Here is a 15272-nt window from a genome sequence, read left to right on the forward strand (position 1 = left end):
ATATTTTGTATGGCAAAGTGTCTTATGGATTTTACCATAAAGAAGGTTGTAGCTAGTCCATGGTTTGGAGTTTTAATTGATGAGTCTAATGATATCTCTCGACATGGTCATATGGTCATTTATCTTTCTTATCTTGAGAGTGCTTACATTCCAAAAATGAGCTTCTATGGAATTATGCGTGTTCATGACGGTACTGCTAAATCTATTTATGAGACGATTCTTGAAGAGCTCAAGAAAATGAACCTTGATTTTACTAAATTTGTCGCTTTTGGGTCTGATGGATGTGCTACAATGGTAGGAAAAGATAATGGAGTTCAAGCATTGCTTAAAAAACATGTGAATCCTTTCTTGACTTCGATACATTGTGTAGCGCATCGTGCTGCTTTAGCAATATCAAATGTGGCCAAAGAGATAGAGTATTGCAAAAAGCTTGACAAACTAGTCAATGCTATTGCAAGCTACTTCAATGGAAGTTCCAAGAGATTAGAGGGCCTTGAAATCATGCAAGCTCATCTTGCATGCCCTATTCTTCGATTGGAACACACATTTGATATTAGATGGCTAAGCAGGTATCGAGTGGTAAGTAGAGTTGTGAAATATTTGGATTCTATTCTTACCATTACAAAGACTGAGGCCCCTCATATTTACCATTTTTTATCAAATTTTGAGTGTCTTTATTGCTTGCATTTTACGACTGACATTTTAAGAGGATTAGCTACTTTGAGTCAAATGTTCCAAAAGAAATTTGTTGATGTCACTATTGTTGAAAGTCTTGTACACAATGAGATTGCTTGCATCAAACAATATTATGTGGATGCTCCAGATGTTGATATAAAGGCTTATACATATGGAGTGAATGGATATGCTTTACTTCCAGAGTATGGTCCTGAAAAAGGATATTTATATGGTTTGAGAAATGCTTTGCGTGGTAATAGAATGTATGATCATGATTTGACTCGTGATTTATTTGGGGAAGATTTGAACAGAGCATTTGATTTTTAAATATCTTTTGCAAATGCTATGATTGAAAATTTAACTTCTAGGTTTGATGACAACTTTGTGTTGAGTTGTATGAAGGTGTTGGTGCCTGCACAACATCCATTGTTAGAAAGGCCTTTGAAAACCTATGGCATCAACGAGGTCGATCGAATATGTAAGTTATATGGTTCCTCTAAAAAGCTTCATGTGCAAGATTTTAATGCAGTGATCAATCCTGAGCAGTTCAAAAAGGAGTATACAAAGTTCAAGCATCAAGCATCAAGGGATTGGGTGAGGTATAGTCTCCCAGAGGTAACTTCATCTATTGCATGCAATGATTTGTGGAAAGATGCATTCCCCAATGTATTATTTATTTGTCAAGTTGCCCTTGTACAACGTTCCAGTATTGCAATTCGTGAAAGAGGCTTTAGTGCACGTACTGTGATAAAAGACAAGCTAAGAAATCATCTAGAGATAAAAAGTTTAGATGCTTTAATGAAATTGTATGTTGAATAAGATATTGAAGTAGTTGTGGATCCTAAGCTCACATGTACTTAGCATTTTTTCTTTTTTTAGGTTTTTTTGTACATATGCTTAGCTTTTTTCATCTTTTATTGTTTAGAGTTCTTTTAAGCTTTTGACGGTTAAGTTGTTACTAGTTAGTGTTTATTTAATTTTATGAGTTGTGCTTTGTACTATTTTTTAGTTTTCTTACTTGTATATAATTTTTTTCATGTTTTTTCTTTCTTTCTTTCTAATGCTTTATATTTTATTATTATGTACTTCTTTTAACATGCTTGTCTAATTGTTTAGCTTAGCTTTTGTCTTTCTTTCTTTTTATTGTTACCGAATTTTGATAAATGTATGCATTCTCTTTATGTGTCTCTATTGCTTGACTTTTTCTCTTTATGTGTCTCTATTGCTTGACTTTTTCTCATTATCTTTTCATTTCTTTCTTTAGTAGTCTCTCTCTCATTTTTAGTTTTAATTGTTATCTTTCAAATTGAAAAACTAAAATTGGTTTTTATTATTTTTGGCTTTGTGCAGAGACTTAGTGATGTATATACTTCTCTAAGGCCACACACACACACACACACACACACACACATATATACATATATATCTTCATATATAAGTGTGCGTGTGTGTGTGTGTAGAGCTAGTTGTTTTAGGGTGTTTCAACTTTCAAGTAAGAATGCATAATGATACTACTTTACTATCATCGTGATTGCTTATGTTGAGTTTAGGAAAGTAAACCCTGGAAGTAAACCTATCAAATGAGTTGCCTTGCATAGTATTGAAAGTACTTTGAGTGCTTCAAGTCTTGGTAAGGCCTCCTCTATACCTCAATCTTCATCCTCTAACTTGATAGGCTTGGCATGTGTATGTAGTTCTTAAGGATGTCAAATTATCTTAGAAGTATAAGTAACATAGTTTTATAGAATGTGCATGCTTCATTATGAATAGATAAACTTTTTCAAATGCATGTACATGAACCTTTTTCTCTTCAAAGAGCAATGGTGCTTAGCAAAACAACCACTAAACGTTTACGGAGATGTCATACCAGGATTGGAAACATGCTTGCTTGTTTCTTTCAAGTATGATTTCTAGTCTCTTTATTTCAACTATGTGAAGTTGTATCAATGGCAAAATGCAGCATCTTAAGGTTTAAATGTTATAGCACATATACACTATGAAATGCATATTATGATGGTTTAGAAAAGTCGTAGAAGGATAGCATATTTAAGTTTAAATTTTATAGCACATGTACATTATGAAATGCATGTTATGATGGTTTAGAAAAGTCGTAGAAGGATATGGTCCGCCTTCTTCAAGTAGCAAGAGGGACTGAGATTCTTCATTCTTGTATGAAGAGGATCATGCCGCCTAAAATTTTGAAAAAACCTGTTCAACTTGTAGCTAGGAGGGTTCATTAAAAAAAATTTCCCGAACCCTGCATGACGCAATCCAAGCTTTGGATTTATTCAAGCACTCTTAAACCCTTGGCACCACGTGTGGGAAAAGGCGACTGTCCTTGGCACCACGTGTGGAAAAAGCGACTGTCTAGAGTGCTCTTCTTAATCCTGCAAAAGAGCTGGAGTTGAAGATTGTTAAGGTGAAGGGTAGTTTTCTTATTTGTTTTATTGGCGCATGCCTGCTGAATTCTATGGATGTTCTGCTGGTACCAACATGTTGAATGCTGTGGTTGTTTGTGCACGTTTTGTTGGTGTCTACATGCTGTACATTTGTTATGTGTGTAATTTTGGGACAGGTACAAAAGCAGCCCAATGGCACAGATTGTGGGTTCTACGTGATGGCATTCATGAGGTGTCTCATTGCTAGCATACTGCAAGACGGCATAGGGAAGACGTAGGTAACGAGCTCATCCATTGCCTACTTTGGTGAGAGATTGGAAGCTCAATGCTACTTATATATTTGGCTTGTTGGTGTTTGTTTGCAGCTCACAAAAGATCGGTTCCAGCATGACAATGTGTGTAAGCTGAGGATGGAGTTGCACCATGGTGCATGAAATGTTTGCGTGAATCCTAAAGAACAAAGTTTTTGGGTTGCATGAAATGTTCGGGTGAATCCTAAAGAACAAAGTTTTGGGTTGCATGTGGACTGTGCAGCACTGGAGCAGCCTGATCTGTTTTTGCGGCAGCCATGCAACTTTTGAGCAACATGATTCTAACATGTAGACGCTTTTTGAACCAGTAAACTCTATTTTTGGGGCTAGCCATACGGTTTTGGAGCAGCATCTTGCGCTAGCCATGCTGTAGGTGTTATTTTGTGGGCGACACACTTATTTTCTGACGATGTGATTATGACCTTGTTAATATTTGTTGTAATGGCATTCTGGAACAATTTTGGGATAGATTGGTAATGACAAATTATCTCCAAATGTAATTATGACATACATGCCTATTGGGCATCTTTGGCATCTTGCTGATCCTATTATGATATTTTTGAAGCATCTTTGTAATGACATTTGCAACTAGTTTATTCATTCGTCTTGACTTGACTTCTTATTGTCTGGTCTATACCAGATTCAGCTATGGTGTGTGAATTTGGTTTGAATTGGGTGTCTAGTTTGTGACTTGTTATCTGTTGTTAGGTACTGACTAGTGTCGCGGAGCAACCTACCGAGTGTCTCTGGTTCATACACCAATCGGATACGGATCAAGCACAAAACAACAGACAACCTATCGGTTACAATAGCGACTGCACAACAGAAACGATTGCTAAAGACTAATCGACTCGTGCGGATGATCTTGATTGTTGCATGAAAACACCGTAGACTTGATAGACAGATTCACTGGCAAGACAAGACGAAATATATAGAAAAGACAAATAGACACTACGAATGTACAAAGATTGATACCAAATGATCTTTATTCCAAAGAGATAATACAGTAACAACAACAAGAGGATGGCCATTTCACGAGCGAGAGGAAACAAGTGAGAGCGCATTCCGAGTGGCGGGGCAATGATTTGTAATGAACATAAGACACTTGTATTCTTTTTGTGAATATATCACCTCTGGATCGTCCAAACCACAAACTTAATTTTTATACAGGGAAAAAAAACTCAACCACAATAGGAAACCTCAAACGGTGAATCTTAACTTCTATTGAAGAAAAAAATCTAACGACAACAAGAAACCTTAAACAAGGAAACCCAAAAAACAAAACTCCAATAGTTAATGCTATGCATATTCTCCTCCCAAGACCAAAAAATGGGCCACTAATAACACTTGCCATGCATTTGTAATTAGCACCCCGAAATTTGTCAATGCATATTCGGACATCCAACAATGTCCTATGGCTCTCCAAAATTTGCATGGTAGCGACAACCCCAGACAATGCTTGAAACAACTCCACTTTTGTCAAAGCCCGTTGTTGCATAAATTCATGCACAACCACATCAAGATTCAACACTTGCAAAAAAACATAATACATATGTTTACAAGGAAGGTACATCTATGATCTCATGCTTTGCTTCTCTCTTTTGGAAATACAGACAAGAGCAGTTTGGGTACTCAGACACATTCACTACATAATTCACTCTAGTAGCACATGACCCCTCTGTGCTCACATAAAACATGTGCAATTCATTACAGACGACAATGTCTTCTCGAACAATGCAAGCTAAAATCAAACAACATTTCTCTGTACATTCGATTGGAATTCTTTAGTGAGCGTCTTGCGCCAACGGACAACCTTACTTAGGCTTGCATGTATTGGTGGTAGGCCTGACCCTACTATCAATGTTAGATTCTGTGGGATGGTGCTACTTGTCTCCAATAGAAACCTTGCTCTCTCCAAATTGACCACCTCCTCCACTGTAAGGTCTGTACCTTATGTAATTGGCCAAACACCTGGAGGCAGGTCCAGGTGGTGCAATCACCCACTTGGTGTCCACATGCCAGCAATGTGTATTCACATTAGCACAGAACCATACAAATCCCTCCCAAATGCCACCTGAGTCCCGGGTAAGTACGTTGTCCCCCCAAAAACAAGGCACAAGCACACCACCTTGCCGTGGTCCACCCTGTGGATTAATCAAGGCACCGCAGCGCTGCTTAGGGTCTTGCAGAAATCCAAAGCATGTAACTTTAGACTTAGGATATGTATGTCTTATCCCCTATAATAGTGTTTTCACTAGTTTCTTCTCTTGATTGTTGGGCAACATGGATTTTGGAGGTGTCGGAACAGTTGGTCCTCTTTTGTTAACTATCAAAGTCATGTACTGTGGCCTATGGCTCATTCTCTAGCACAACACTTGGAGATTCCAAGATAAGTCTTTTACATCACACAGATTTCTACTCTTGGTCCACTTTTGGGCAATCCAGATTAGCCTCTGCCATTGCACTATGGATTAAGTCAATTAGTCTTTTGCTCATTGACGCCCCAACATTCCTTGAAAGGAAGCGCTCCTTGATTTCTTGCAGTCTCGGTCGCGTCCTAGTATAACCACCCACCAAGTATGCATTACTGTGTGCACTCTGTAACATAGCAATTGAAAGGTCAACAGTAGTAGCCTTATACAAAGACAATTGCTTCTTAAAACCAACAGCTGCTCTCATGCTGCTTGTTTTAAGAAAGGTTTGTGGTTGGCAAGAAAGGACCATCATTGTCTTGTGTCAAAAACCAAGAACTCCAATGCATTGCACGCACTTCCCACCACGCAAGCCATGTTTCCATCGATGGCAACTCACCCTCCACAACATATCCATTTCTCCACCACTGTTGTAAAGCCCGCCACAACATCTGAGCTTGCATTCTTCCACTTTCTACACAAGACCTTGTGTTTCTCATGGAAAGGTGGTCTAATACACTTTTTTGTATAATTCACCATACTTTGCTCCCAGTGAGACAAGCACATGAACGTTTTTTTTTTGGGGTTACGCTTCCCACAAAAATAAATAGAGCGTACTATAATCCAATTTGTATATCAGCCTCATCAGCCTAAAACTCTTGAACTCAGGTTTAGCATAACCACATTTAACATTTTCCAAAACTCTTTTTGAGCATATCTATCCTCAACCTTAAATTCACATGTAGCAATGATTAGAAGTTCTTTGAGAAAGGGATCATAAACAAAAGCCCCCATTGTAGACCAACCATGAACGCGATGCATGTGATCAAAATGCACCCACATCTCCTACTACAAGTTACCACCTGGCCTTATTCTGTTTACCAAATCTACTCCACTTCTAGGACCGAGAGTTTACATTTTGAAAACATGTGGTTTGTTTGAACCCAACTGCCCTGGGAAGAGAATGCTATGCAAAAACAGATAACCAATCTTGCTTTTCAAATCCATAATGGCTTTGAGTCATTTCGGGCCACACACATAGCTCCCGTTAGCTTCTTGAATACATCTTTGAATTCTATTCTTATTCGACAACGGAGTGACAACCTTAAGTAGGTCATTCAGCTCCTTGTCACCAAAATCTCCTTCTTTCCCCTCACATTCTTTAATCAAAAGGTTAAGGACCAACACTTGGGCCACATGCACTTTGACTTGCTTAGGTGTTGCATGCGGACTCCCCTTTGCATGCGAGTACAATTTATCTTCAATTATTCTCTTTTGCTGCCTACTAATACCCTCTTCACATGGATGGTCATGGTTACCCAAATGCATTGCACATCTAGTATAATTCTCCCGATCTTTTGGAACACAATAATATATGACAGCAGGACACTGCTTCACACACTCAGATGGAAGTCTACAATGAGTACACACAAGAGTTCCAATCTCTTCTCCCAGTCTCCCAACTTGAGTCACCTTCCACACTCTCCCAATTCAATGAGTCTCATTCACAACTAAAGAAGCCACAATGTGCAGGCATTGTAGATTGTAGCAACGTAGGTGACCTTCAAACCACTCAGTCTCACAGTGTACCTACAAAGCAATCACTACTACAAGTTACATAGTCTGCCCATACATGACCATCATGTTTATGATCCATTCCCAGCATTGAAGAATTTCACCTAGAAGTAGGGAGCTCAAAAGCAATATATCCATCATAGGATACATGAAGTTCATCAACAGATACTATTTTATTCACACATTTAAAGGCAACATGTATACTACTCCCTCTAGGCTTATATTTCTGCACAGTTTCCTCTTCATCAAGCACTACCAAGTTGACAGTACGTAACCTAACCTTATAAAATGCTTGAACATCTGCATCCAACACATATCCCTTGGTCCCATCAACAAGTGTTTCAGCTTCAATCTTAATACTTTCTGCACCCAAAGTTATTGGGTGTAGAGTGAACCTCTTTGCTAGAAAGCGCAAAGTGTTGTATTTTTGACAGAGATATCTCATTATATCTTTGGCTTGAATGTATAACAAGTTTTGTTCTCACCTTTGGACCATCGATGGTCACATAGCAAGCCATTGCAGGAAAGAAAATGGCCAAATGATGTGTATACGTGAGCAAGAAAATGCATGTACACCAATATACGGTGTGTATACCTGAGCTCACAAGATACACTATTTTAGTGTAATCAATTCTTGATTTTCAAGGCATCCGACAGTAAAGAATTGATTGACAATTGTCAATAAAGATAATATTGTATATTAGATGATCCCCTCTTTATAAAAAGATGCAAGGGAGAAGAGAGCTTGAGCTCTTGCAAGCACACACACACTCACAAAACCCTAAAAGAGAACACATACGGTGAGAGGCTGAAAATCTTCTTCTTCTTCACTCAACACTCAACACTCCATATGCAAAGATAAGAGTACACACAATATGAAAAGGTACTCAACACTCCATATGCAAAGATAAGAGTACACACAATATGAAAAGGTACTCAACTAAATACATACTAGGGTTCTCTATAGTGTGAACCCAACTAAATGAGCTGGCGCTATAACTATGCCAGAATGGCTGTCACACAGCCTGTCATCCCAGTGGCCGCATATCACCCATGATCTCACCAACCATGCCAGTGGTGTAAGTGTGGGGCCTATCCCCCAGGCGGGTCATTAGTGTCCACCACCTCACTAGATGAGCTCGATATCTCAACACTCTCCCTCGAGCTCAACTCCATCTCATGTACACCAAGCGAAGCCCTGAATCTGTGGAGCTTCTCTGTATCCAATGCTTTTGTGAAGATGTCAGCGACCTAATCCCGTGTGCTGACATAAACAAGGTCAACGTCTCCTGCCAAGACCTTCTCTCTGACAAAATGGTAGTGGACCTCTATATGCTTTGTGCGAGCATGAAAAACTGGGTTCCTGGCCAACTGTATACTGCTAATGTTGTCACAAAAAATGACAACTTATCTATCCACTGATAGACCCAAATCTGCAAGTAGCTTTCTCAACCAAGCTACCTCACATGCTACCATAGCACCACCTCTGTACTCGGCCTCTGTACTGGATAGAGCAACCGTAGGCTGCTTCTTGCTGCTCCAAGCATTAGGGGAAGGTTGAGGTCTATGGGAGCCCTTTAAGCTACCATATTATGTTTTTAAGTACTTTTGCTTAAGGACTCTAAGCAAACTTTGACTAGGCCTGACAAGGGGATCTTTATGCAATCATTATTTGAATTTCTATTTTTTCAAATATATATTTGCTTGAGCTAAATTGGGGGTAACTTTTTGGTTTTCCCAAATTCAAAATGGCTGAAAAGCCTTCCCTCCTCTCTTCCCTCCACTTTTAGGACCCCCCCACTTTCTCTCTCTACATTCTCTCTCTAAGACGCCCTCGTCTCACTACCACTCTCTTTCTCTTCCCCTTTCTCACATTTGGGTGTGCCATGGCTCTGCATCTCTGATTAGTAAGCTTCCATAACCTCTGGACTTCCAAATGCAGATATCTCACACTCTCTCATCCTCCATGCCTCATCTTTTTATCATTTTCTGCTCTCTCTCTCTCTCTCTCTCTCTCTCTCTCTCTCTCTCTCTCTCTCTCTGTCATGTCTTTCCCACATTGAAGTGCAAAAAATCCCTCTATCAACCTCCATAGCTTTAGAGCTTACCACTTTCCATTCTTGCATTGTTTACCATACATATCCCCTGCTTCTGTCTACAATCTACATCTCTCTCTCTCTCTCTCTCTCTCTCTCTCTCTCTCTCTCTCTCTCTACTGTATTATGCTGCAAAACCTCAATCTACCATCTTCTATGCCTCTTGCCATCTTCCTTGTCCTTTCTCCTATTACCTAATCAGAAGATCTATGATCTTCTAATATTTTTTATAGCAAAACTTCATTGCACTCTCTTCAGAATACCCTATCCTCACTCTTGCATTGTGTTCTACAAGAAGCTCTTTTCAGCATTGCCTAACCCTAAAGAAAATGCCACTTGAAGATATATCTAACAGAGCACCAAAGTTCAGGTTACATGTAGATTTGGCTGCTGAGTATGCTACCATCCGCAACACAAAAACAAGTGGTGTGACCAATGTGCCATTGGGTACTCTTCGATCACAAGGGCGAAAATGTATTGACCTCTGGACGAATGGATTCATATACCCTATTGACCCGCTCACCAATGCTCCACCTCATTTTGTTAATATCACTACATTTCTTAGTTATGTAGGTGATGGAGCTAATGGTCTATTTGGCTATTGTAGGAGGCCTTCTTTTGTTGCAGCTCAGGAATCGCATTCAAGAGTGCATTTTTGAGGCTTATGGCATGAGTTGCATCAGCAACACAAGAAGGACATTGATAGGCTTGAAGAATTGGTGAACAACTTGAAAACTCAGAATCAGGAGCTCCAGAAGAACAACTTGTTGCTTAAGCAGGCCTTTGATATTGAACGGGACAAGATGAATGCAGCCAAACAAGATGCACGAAACAAGCAACGACACCTTGAAAGCTTGAAGAAGCTTCCAGTAGGCTTTCGACAATGGAAAAGAAAGCGTCAGTCCCTAGAAACCTTGGCAACCCTAAGTGGAGCAAGAAAACGACGTGTACGAGCAACAAGGTAACTTCTATTCTTGCCATTGTTTTGCAGGCCATTCTGTTTTGTGAAACATATTGATGTTATTTTGTATTTATGTTCCATGTAGAGATATTGCTGGGGATATGATGGGATATGAAGGTGGTGCTGAGGAATGTAGAGCAGGCATATTGAAACATGTTGTTAAGTTATCAGACATATCAAAGCTGCTAGAAGATCCCACATGCAAAATATCTAAGCAAATCCGAAACAAAATTTCTGGAGAGCTGCAAAATATGGTAAGCCCCATACAGATTATGGATGCATGTGATAGTGCTGGTGTCAGTAGGAAGGGATATGAAGCCATTTACAGGGTGTTTACACTAGGTCATCGTGCTAAAGGACTTCTTCGACCCATGCTACCAACTCCATACAGTGTAACCATGGCAAGAAAAAGTGTAAACTCAGAAATTGCGAACATGTTAGGTGGCTACCGTCATGTGGAGGATGCTCTGCCTGTATGTACTACAAAGGTATTTGAATACAAGTACAACAATGTCTTTATTGATTTAAGGACCTTCAAAGAGCTATGATTTCTTATTATGGTCTAAGCATTGAGGAGTGCCAAGGTCAGGCTGTGTTTGTGTTAAAGCTTGATGAGTGTCAAATTGTAAAAGGACGAAAATTAGAAAGAGTCAGCCTAACACTTATGAACAGGGCTATCAAAGGAAATCTGGAACAGGATGATAATCTTCTTGACTGTAGTGCACAAGCCTCAAATTCCAACACAGGAAGTCAATCTCAGGGAAAAGATTACTATGGAGTGCAATCAGAAAAGAATATATGGTGGTTGTCAGCATTTGAGCTTCCATAGGAGACGAATGATACATTGCGATGGTACCTTACCCGAACAGGCATCCCAAATGTCATATCATTGCAATCAAAAGGAGAAACTTTGCATGTGGAAGATGTAGGAACATTTACAGTTGAGTGGCACATGGCAGGTGATTTAAAGACATTGAAGTGTATGCTAGGATGCAAGCTAGGAGCAAATACTTTTTTTCCATGTATTTATTGTTGCCATTCAAAATCAGAGTATATTGAACGCGGCAAAGCTTCAGGCAAGGTTGCAGCCACCAAGATGACCAAATCTCATGCAAAGGGCAAGAAAAATGTACAACCACCTTCAATGAGTACAATGCAAAACAAAGATCCAAAGAAACCTATGCAGTGGGTTAATGGCATTATGAATTGTAATACCAATTGTCCGCCTAATCGTGATCAAGAAGATATCTCATGGAGCCCTATATTAGAGATTCCACTTTCCCGTGTTCATATTTGCACGCTTCATGCTAGGTTATGCATAATGGACAAATTACTAAAGTTACATATCAATTATGCATGGAATATGGAGCCTGAACATCTTCGCAAACAACAACGAATGCATCAGTAAGCTGGAAGATGTCCTTTCAAGCGTGGGGCTTCATGGTGGTGCTGTAAAGTTAACTAAGGATACTAAAAAGTCAGGACCGTGTCAGGATAATCCAAACAAAATATGCATGGGTGGGTCTAAAGCAAGACACCTTCTCTCAAATTACGAGGGGTACAATAGTCACACAAAATATGAGATATGGAAGGCCATTTGTGAATGCACCACTTATCGAGCAATTGCATGGCAAGCATTAAGTGCCATGCATTAGATGCGTGAGTGGTTCGGTGCGCGTAGGCGTATGGGTCGAAAATGGGTTCCATATTAAAAAATTGTAGCCTTTTTTAAGTTAAAGCTTTTTTTAAAATTTCTAGAGATTTTTTTATTAATAAGTTTTTTTCAAAAACTATATAAACCTGTAAAAGTGAGTTTTAAAAGTACATTTTCACGTTCATTCACTCGTGTAAGTCAATGGATGGCTAGAACTAAGCACACTGCACGCAAAACTGAGAACCCAAACGTACCGTCTGGTGCACACAATTTGATACAGGCAGTCGCCGCGGCACAGGCATTTCAACAAGTGCAAAAACGCATCAAAATAAAGCATACAAGCATGGACAGAGAGGTAGATACTCGACAGGAAGAATACAGCCGGATGTGTTTTCAAGACTGGACAATATTGAGGATGTCTCCAAGCAGCTTGGAGACACCGGCTCATTTAGAGCCACGCGTACACCATTCCCCCGACCTCTCTCAGAGGCTGAGTAGCAGGAGCATGTGCTGGAAGAGCAACAACGCCAGATTAATAAGGAAGCACATAGAAGAAGAGAGCAACAGCAAGCCCTACTCCCTCAGTAGCTAGAAGAGGAGCTAAGGGTCGCATTTGAGGAAGACCAGGAAGCACTTCTCTGTACTGAGCAAGAGCAGTATCAACAGGCTGCTGACTTCTATGAAGCAGAGGAAATAAGCCGTCGTGAGGAGCAGGATAGGCTCTTAGCACAAACACTACATGAGGAACTTGAGAGGCGTCAGCCCCAGCCTCCACCTAAAAAACAAAGAATAAAGATTTGTGTCAAGGGAAAGAAGGAACGTGCAAACAGGCAACAAGAGGTGGAGATGGAAGAGGAGGATCGACGACAAGAAGAGGAGCAAAGGGAGAGGGAAAGACAGGAGCAGGAGGAGTAAAGGGAGAGGGAAAGACGGGAACAAAGAATTCAAGAAGCACGCAGATTAAAACAAGAACAAGAAAAGAAGAAGGCAGAAGCAAGTAAAAGAAGACTAAATCTAGATCCAGCCGAGCAAGAAAGGCGAAAAAAATTTAGAAATGATAGACAACCATGGGAAGAGAGGTCGCATCCACCACCACCCCCTGTAGAGCCAACAAGAAGAGAAGATGGAAACCGGGGACCGTGGCTCTGCGAGAAATCAGAAAGTACCAAAAGAGCACAGATCCCATCATGGCGAAGGCCCCTTTTGCAAGAGTTGTAAAAGAAGTCATCGACAAGTACAGTGACAGGGTCACTCGGGTACAGAGTACGGTACTCGAGGCCCTCCAAGAGGCGTCAGAAATAATTTTGGTCTCACTGTTTCAAGATTCGGTGCTGTGCCATGCTCACGCCAAAAGGGTGACCCTAAAGCCTATTGACATGGCACTTGCACTACGTCTACGTCAGGATAAAGCGCTCCATAAGGAAGGATTTATAGGATAGGATTAAGCTTTTAGGTGGCGGCCTTTGTGCCTTTTGTAATCTCCAACATTGTAATACATTTTTTTGAATCTATAAGATATTGTCAATGACTCGTTAACCAACGTATTCATTTATTTCAACTGTGTTATAAAAGCAGACATTTCATTTCTTGTACTGTTGTTTGAATGGGTAAAACTGTTGATCATGTATTAAGAGCTTTAGTCAAACAGGAACAAAATTTGTATTATTGATAAGGTGATTGTGTCGAAAACCAATATGAAATTTGAATATTATCTTGTTATACGTGGTATTGTTGTTGGCATTGAACAAAGGATCCGTACATAGTGCAGAAACAAAATTAAATTGAATTTATTTTAGGACAAAAAAAGGCTTAAAGCTCAATAAGGCCTTAGAAAAGCTCAGGGATAAAAAAAAAGACATTTGGGGCTCAAAATCACCTGGTGAAGTCTGGCAGTAGATAGAACATTTTTAAAAAAAGAAAAAGTTTTTCTTTTTTTTTTTGATGTTTCTAGGTAGAGTAATCATCAAAAAAAGTGTACACAATGCTTTAAAGTGTACAAAAATAAACAAATGATGCCTGTGCACTACGGCGCGAATTTAAGCCTGTCCTCAACTTTGAAAAGCATAAATTCGCGCCGTAGCGCACAAGCTTGTTTTTTTCATTTTTGTACTCTTTCATGCATTATGTACACTTTTTTGATGATAAATATGCTTACAAACATTCAAAAACATAAAAAATTTATTTTTTTTAAAATTGTTCAGATTTTGTACTGCCAGATTTCAGCTGGATGTTAATTGACAATATTTGAACAAATATTTGATCATTATCAATGAAATTTCCTACACATTCACATGCCTGCCAATAGTTTATAGGGAACAGTGCTGACACAACAAATAAACAAGAGAAATGGTTGAGAATTCTTAAAAACATTACAATTAAAAAAGTATACATGTTGTATTGATTTCGTAGAAAGAAAATTACAAGTTCCTGAGAAGATTTCTGAGAGCTTCTTTAGCTTCGTCACTCTGCGTGGCTTTCTCACCTAGGCTATTAGCTATAATAATAGGATTGGTTACACCTTTGGAGACAATGGCTTAGCACATGGCCGGTGTAGTTGCTTGCAAATGTATACATAGCTGCCTCCCTGCTAATAAGTATACATTTGTTTGCATTATTTGCTAGCCCATCTTCGGTGAGAACCCCACTTAGAGCTTTACACTTGATGAGCTCTGCTTGTGCCTCCTCAAAGTACTCTAAATGGATTACTCGAATAAATGATGGAGAGATGCTAGGAAGGTAATGAATCAGGGAGGTGTCTCGTCCATCGGATTACACACGAACTCCACCTCCACGTGCAGCAAACTTGTCAAAAATATAAGCTTTCTACAAGAGAAAAAGTTCAGGTGTTAGTAATAACTCACTTATAAATATGAAGGCACGACTTTGATTTAACCCCACCTCAATGTCGTCATCACATTGGCTTGTGCATGGGTTGCATATGTCTATACTGCTTCCACGCTGCTCAGCTGATGTATCTACATGCAAGCGCTTATGTGGTTGAAATGCTTCTTGAGGGACACTTTCATACTCTGCTGCTACATTTTCTATAGCAACAAGAGCATTGGAAACAATTTCCTCAATTGTACGTTCTGTATCATAACCTTGGAATGCTAGCGCTTTGGTAAGATCATGGTCATCAAAATCAATCTGTACACCTGCAGTCTGTTGCTCAAGTGTGTCTTCTTTGCAG

This window comes from Cibotium barometz, chromosome 12 (genome assembly GCF_041138505.1).
Source record: "Cibotium barometz isolate CiBa-2024 chromosome 12, ASM4113850v1, whole genome shotgun sequence".
Classification (NCBI taxonomy): Eukaryota; Viridiplantae; Streptophyta; class Polypodiopsida; order Cyatheales; family Cibotiaceae; genus Cibotium; species Cibotium barometz.